The sequence below is a fragment of the Austrofundulus limnaeus genome, unplaced genomic scaffold (genome assembly GCF_001266775.1).
Source record: "Austrofundulus limnaeus strain Quisiro unplaced genomic scaffold, Austrofundulus_limnaeus-1.0 Scaffold74, whole genome shotgun sequence".
In the NCBI taxonomy this organism is placed as follows: domain Eukaryota; kingdom Metazoa; phylum Chordata; class Actinopteri; order Cyprinodontiformes; family Rivulidae; genus Austrofundulus; species Austrofundulus limnaeus.
This window is the reverse complement of record NW_013952476.1, coordinates 718,909-726,631: the sequence shown is the minus strand read 5'-3', so window position 1 is coordinate 726,631 and position 7,723 is coordinate 718,909.

Below are 7,723 nucleotides of genomic sequence, written 5' to 3'. Positions count from 1 at the left end.
CAGATTTTCTTTTCTGGATCTCTGACTGACGGACTTCAATCTCTGAACTTGTAAAGTTCTTCTTTTTGATTTTCGCTGTCATTTTCATGAATGGACACTTCCTTGTATCTGAGGCAGGAAACACAGCCTTATATGGTGTTTTTGGGGTGGTAATTATGCTAATCTCCTCTCGCGTGCACGAGCAGCTGGATACGAACAGGTGGAAATTATGCAGCTCTTTTACACACTTTTCCTGAAGATAGAGGAGTTTGTTGAATCTGACGTGACATGTTCGTACGAACCCTTCGTACGAACAAAAGTAAGAGAAATTTAGAATAAGAATACGAACATGTTCTTGCATGAGGCCCAATGAGCTCCTCAGGAAGTTGTGGCAGGAGACTGAACATAAAGGATCTTCAGCACCTGATGCTGATCAGTGATTACTGACAGGTGAGGGAGGCAACTGGAGAACAATAAGAGCTGACAGAGGGGCAGAAATGAATAATGGCACAAGAATACACTGAAAGAAGGATTATCTTAAATATGAAAATACAGAAACACAACTGGAGAAGTAGCTGATAACACAGAAACTCACAGAGGAACTAGAAAATCAATCAGCTCAAAGAACCACTGAAGTAATCAAACCAAAACACACAGACCATGACAGGATGAAATGTAGCAACTGAACTAATTCCTGCACATTTATGTTGCTGTGTAATTCAGTAACGTAGATTAATGTGCACTGTCCCCATAAACAAATCAATTAAATTAAATTAAATTAAATGGTGTGTGCAGTTACAAGGACGGTTGCATTGTTGCTTCACAACTGAAATTATTTGACTTTTAAAGATTTTTTGATAAATACTGAGGCACAGATTTGATAACAGAGCTTTTTTTTTTTCAAAACACTTCACACAATTTGCAAAATCTCACAATTAATTACCAGAACAACACAGATCTTTGCAAAAATAAAACAACTTACATACTAATTTATAAAAACTGTATTTTCCTACTATATCAAACACATTGTTCAAATATTCCAAATCTTTTAAACCTTTTACACACTGATGTGTTAAACCTTCAACAGTCTTAGCATTTTTTTCCTTTCCCCATGATCAATGTAAGCATGCAGAAGCACAAAACACGACCAGTGCTGCAGACTAATGAAAAGGTTTGTTTTGTACAATAAAATCCAGTCAACATTAAATTAAATCACAGTTTCCTCACCACAGTGTGCTCAGCAAACACATGGAAATTAATTTGTTTTAATTGTTTTAATTTGGTGTAATGGTTTATTGGATATTTAAAATTAATCATGTTTACACATGTGGTAGATTATTCATTTAAAATGTTTCGACATATTTTTCTGTGCCTGAAGTTCATTAGATAAAAGTATTTAATGTAATTACTTGTGTAGCAGTTAGCTGAACATATTGACATTGTGCGTGTAGTTGTGCAGATCTGGGTTGTAGTGTAAAAACTGGCTAACTATGGCCAACAACTACTAACGTTTTTTTTAGTGTGTAAACCATCAGAATAAAAGTTGCAAATTGATTCTGAGAAGGACAAGGAGAGACATGATGTTTTTGTCCAGAATCAATAAGCTCTACATGTCGTCGTCTTCTCCTCCCCCTTCTATCAGGTCTGTTACTATAGCAACCTAATGAAGAGTAAGGAGGACCATTTAAAAATGTAAGAGCTGAAAATAACTGCTGTGGGCAGCGTGAAGCTAACCAGCCAGCAAACAGCACCAACCGATGTGACACGACTTCAAACACCGTCTGCATGTGGTTGGGTGTTGAGTTGAAGGGAACGAGCTCCGACACTTCAGCCTGCTTCATCCTCGGTGAGAAGTGGGCAAACTGGGTTCTCTGTCAAAAAATGCATCTTTTTTTTTTCATTTGGCATCTGTGCACAGCCCCCCGTCTAAGCTACTGTCTCACAGGCTGTGCGCCAAGTATTCAATATGACCAGAACTCATCATAACAGGAGTTGTTCATGCACTCTAAAAAATAAAGCGTTAAATTTTCTTAATCAAGTTATGTCAACTGGTTCCACTAACCTGAGCTGTGTAAATTGATTTACTCAGCTCAGTTTAGTGGAACCAGTTTGGTTCAGGAAATTCAACACCTCACTTCTTAGAGCAGGGGTTCTCAAACCTTTTGGGTCTGGGGACCCCTTACAAGGGCAAAAAAATTCTAGGGACCCCCTCATAAACCCCATGCTTTTTTAAAGGGTAATTTACTGTCATTTCAACCCCTAAATGCCATGGGAATATGTTTGTTATTTAGTTTATTATGACTGTTTTATTAGTTCATTGTTCCCTGTGCATTTAAAAAAATAAAAACCAAATTAACAATTTAGTGAAATTTTTTGAGGCTCCCCAAGTTACCTCTCGGGGACCCCTGGGGGTCCTGGGACCCCAATTTGAGAACATCTGTCTTAGAGTGTGTAAATAAACTTTTATTTTCCTGATTATTGTGAGCAGTTTTGTGACTTTTGTTAAGTACATTTCTTATCAGTGAAAATTTTACCGGTCAGGTTAAGGTATTTTTACTTTTACTTAGTTGTTTGTTTCAAGTACTTTATATACCTCTTATTATCAGAGCACACAAAACACTGTGAGGAGGATATGCAGGCACAATCATTTTGCACCCGCAGTGTGATTTATCAAACCAGAAACTGGTTGCTGTTATTGTATTTTATATTTCGCCTGGTTGAAAGGAAGGTGTAAACTGGCTGTAGTGCGCCGCATCAGTCATCGCTATCTGCTCTGCTTGGTGTGGGATAGTAATAACATAAAACCAGCCCACTTTAATATAAATAGAACATTTAACTGCAACTTAGCAGCTTTAAAAAATGTTTGTAAAATAACGTTTGAAAGATAATATAAAGAGTATATTGAAGGCCAATTTGAGTGCTTTGGGTGTTTTGCCTATGGAAAAATGTCCTGATTCAGGTTCAGCTTCATTTTTGCTAGTTGGAGCAAGCAGTTTGACATTTGAACAACAGAAGGAGTTGTTGTTGTTGCAGTTGGAGCATGATAAAATGAAATTTACTGCAGATATTGAGAAAGAGTTGGCATTAGAAAAAAATGCGTGGTCAGACTGAACAGGCAAAGTTATCCTTGGAGCAATTTAGACATGTAGTTGGCCAGAGTCTGCTCGTACTTTGACGTTGCAGTGTGTGTTAACTGGCCGAGCGCAAGAGGCTTATTCCGCACTATCATCTTTAGAGTGTCAGAGTTACACAGCATTTAAATCAGCTGTGTTAAAAGCAAACGAGTTGATTCCTGAGGCTTATCGCCAACGTTTTCGTACATGGAAGAAGGCTGAAAGAGAAACGCATCTTGAGTTTGTTAGAGATTTGATGACACACTTTAATTGTTGGTGTTCTGCATTAAAAGTGGACAATTTTGAGAAACTGTGTGATTTAATCATTTTGGAGCAATTTAAAAACTCCATACCTGAGGACATTGCTGCTTGTATTAAAGATCAAAAAGTTAAAACTCCTGCTGAAGCGGCTGCTTTGGCTGATGAATATGTTTTAACACATAAGCACAATTTTGGAGATTTCAAATCTCATAGTGCTGTTGAAGGCAACACAAGGTCCATGTCTTCTTTCTCTTTTGGTAAGCCCGAGGTTAGAGGTCAAGGAATGCRGAATTCAGAGAAAGTTTGCAATTTTTGTCATAAAAAAGGACATTGGAAAGCTGACTGTTTTGCTTTGAAGGCAAAGTCTAAGCATGGTAGCCGTGCAGTGGTGGAAAGGGGAGTTTGTTTGGCAACTTTTGTCCCAAATGTTTCTTCAGCCATGGTAACGCATGGTGATGGAGCACTGTGTAAAGTGRATTCTTTTTTGCCTTTTGTGTCAGATAGTATGGTTTCCCTAGTGGGAAGTGATGAGAAAGTGCCAGTTAAAGTACTTCGTGATACTGCTGCCTTTGATTCTTTTATTCAGGCATCAGTACTGCCATTTTCTGAGCATGGTGTTACAGGCTGCTCTACCCCAGTCTTAGGCATGGGCATGAAAGTCTTGCAAGTCCCTATGCATAATGCAATGTTGTATTCTGATCTTTTTCAGGGACAAGTGAGTGTGGGTGTTCGTCCAGCTTTGCCCGTAGAAGGAATCACATTCATTTTGGGTAATGGAGTAGCAGGAGCAAAGGTTTGGGCTGAAAAACAGCAGCCAGTGGTTTCCTCTGTACCACTGGTAAAAAACCAGCCTGATGACAGTGAATTGAGTTTTCCTGAAGTTTTTACAGCATGTGCTGTTACCCGCTATATGAAGCAAACTGAGGAAGATTCTGTGATGGAGGGTCAATGAGCAGAGTTACATGGGTTTTCTCTGTCTGACTTACCTCTTACTTTTTCACAGGAAGATTTGAAACTTGAACAGAAAGCAGATCATTCATTGGATGGTGTGTTTGAACAAGTTCTTTCCCCAGAAGCAATTAAAAACAGTTCCCAGGGTTATTTCCTACACAATGGGTTGCTATCAGAAAATGGCTGCCTTACAGTGACAGTTTTGTGGGAGACCCTGTGGTTCAGGTTGCGTTGCCAGTTAAGTTTCGCACCTCTGTCCTGAAATTGGCTCATGATGATGCTAGACATTGGGGTGTGAGGAAAACTTATGATTACTTCATGCGGCATTTTTTCTGGCCACGATTAAAAAGAGATGTGGCTGCTTACATTTAGACTTGTCATACCTGCCAGCTTGGTGAAAACCAAATGAGTGTATTCCTCCTGCTCCCCTGATTCCCATACCATCTGTCAGTCAACCTTTTCAACATCTCATCATTGACTGTGTGGGTCCACTGCCTCGTTCCAAGTCTGGTGCAACATACCTTTTAACGGTTATATGTTAGAGTACTCGCTATCCAGCTGCATATCCATTGCGGACAATAACAGCAAGAGCAGTGGTACGTGCTTTAACACAGTTCATCTCCGTTTTTGGCATTCCAGAAGTTATTCAAACAGACCAAGGGTCTAACTTTTCTTCACACTTGTTTGCTCAGGTGTTGAAACAACTTCATGTAAGCATAATAAGTCACCTGCTTATCATCCTGAAAGTCAGTGTTTTAGAATGTTTCCATCAGACTTTGAAGTCATTGTTGCGTTCTTATTGCATTCGAATGAAGACGGATTGGGAAGAAGGTTTACCTTGGTTGTTGATGGCAGCCAGAGACATGCCACAAGAGAGCACTGGTTTTAGTCCAAAYGACTTAGTCTTTGGGCATAAAGTGTGTTGTCCACTTACATTGTTAGCTGATCAGTGCAGAGATGCAGAACCTCCTAAAAATGTTGTTGACTATGTTAACAGTTTTCGTCACAGACTGTATGCAGCTGGGGAGATGGCAAAACAAAACCTCACTGCGGCACAAGGTAAAATGARAACCTTGTTTGATAGGCGTGCAGAGTATCGTGAGTTTGAGGTTGGGGATCAGGTTTTGGCATTGTTGCTGATTGTTGGCTCCCCTTTTGAGGCAAGATTTTCGGGGCCTTATAAAGTTTTAAAAAGGGTCTCGGAGAACAACTACATTACTCCTATCAGAGCTGTGTTTTCTGAATCTTTGCCTGCATTACAATAATTGCACGCTGGCGATATCCACAGTTAATGTGATTGTGTTTTTCTTTGAACTTTTTAAGAGAGGGAAAATAAGAGAGTGTGCCTTTTTGCACCTTTTAGTCAGAGCCACCTCTGCACTACCTCACAGGTGCAGCTGGTGATGCATGTATTGGTTGATAAATTATCAAAACCTTTTTTTAAAGTCGATGTTAATCAATCACATTGAACTTCAAGATAACTGTGCAACAAAAAATGTTGATAAAACAAGTGGAAAATAAATTAATAAAACACATTTTTTGTCAAGGTCAGAAAGAGTCCAAACTTCATTTGGCATTGGAGCTGCAGGTTGTCRACTCTTGTTCTACTGAAAAACTCCTGCAACCCTTGATTTTCTTGTATTTGGATCAGTTGCCTGCTTGGTGACAGTCAGGCACCAGTTTTGCACCTGTTATAATTTTAATKAAGTGTGCACAACACGCCTACTAATAGCACCGCAATTTGTTGGTCTGCACACACAAATTAGCACTCGTTATCAGGGATCTTGATAAATCAGCTCCTCAGAAAGTGAGACTTGAGTAAATGTTGTGTTTCTCAGAAGACAGTGGACTAAAGGTTTAAGCAGTTCTTATTAATTMATTTATTTAGATGCTGTGTTCTTCCATTTCCTCGTCTAGTTCCTTCTGATTGTGGAAATTCAAGCTCAAGGATAACCAAGTRCATAGATGTTTCTGTAATCGTCTCCTTCCCTTCTCCTGTGAAACTTTCTGTCTAATATCCCAGTAATTGTTTCCTTTTCTCTTTCACTCCAATAGGAAAATAATTTAAATATTTATCTGAGGTCAGCCTCTGCTTTGAAGTCTTATTTTTTGGTTTTATCTCAAAGTTTTCCATATAGGTCTCCATTTATGTAAAAATATTATTTTTCTTTCACACAGGCTCTCAGTTTCTCCATGTCTTGGTGTTTAAGGCATAAAATAAAAGCTCGCCACATWTTTATTTTGGAAAGGGCAAGAAATACTTGGATCTCAAGTTTCTCTTCCACTTAATGAAAGACACTTGAGCTCTGGTTTTCACACTTGTGAGCGATGACAAACTACAAGCCAGTGGCTTTCTAAGTCTTACTATGGTGCGCTGCGTGGTGAGTGTGATTTGTGGTAAATCTCTTAGAGAGTAAAGCACAGACCGAACTCTGTCAGAGTCTGAGTAGATTGCAGCACAGCTGGAATCAGCAGCGTCTTGCTGAGGTCCTTTGAATTCAGCTCRGAGGATGTTTGGCCTAAGGTTGGATGTACTTGAGGCGGCCCCTCCACACCCAGCAGAGGGCTGGTGAGAGGGTTCACTGAGGACATCAAATCTATCTCAATGGGTGGACTAATAAAAAGTTTGAATTGTGAATAACACAAAGTCCTAATCAGGATGTTTTTGTTCAATTTAAACTGAACTGAAATCAAGTGTCCTATTCATTGTTGAAATAAGTTGTCAACAACTGAAAATGTTAATGTCTTCTTCTTCCCACTTTTTGGACTATTTAAACCCTACATCTTTAAACCATTTAATTCTTTTGGTTCCTTCTCCCCAGGCTGGATGGACAAGTCTTCCCTTGTTGACATCTTTTAAATTTATTTGTAAATAAAATGTTTCTGCGSAGCTATCAAACCAGAATGAACCAGTCTGGAAGCTGGAGGGGGCAGGGCGAAGCACCTCATTTGGATTTAAAGAGGCAGCCTCAAAACGAGTTGATCTGAGACACAGTTCAGAAAAGGGGTGGGGCTTGTGGAGCTACAATGAGGAGGAATTCAGACCGAAGCACTGCAGTTCCGCTTTATATAGACCCCAACAGATTTAAATGGGAAAAAGAAGGTTTTAAAAGCACCTGACCCCAAAACATCCTCTTTGCTGTTTTTGTGGGCTCATGTCAGTGTAGTAGGTGGTCCTACATCTTGGCTCAGGACCCAAATAATGCGAATAAAAGGGGTCCAGACCACCTTCRAAGATGGTCTGAGTGAAAACATTTTCAATGGGCATTGATGCAGTTAAGACCTACATTTAGAACTATTCAGATTAAATGCAATTGCTGAAACCATTTTAACGACAGATCTGAACAACCTCAACAGGTTGTGTGTGTGTGTGTGTGTGTGTGTGTGTGTGTGTGTGTGTGTGTGTGTGTGTGTGTGTG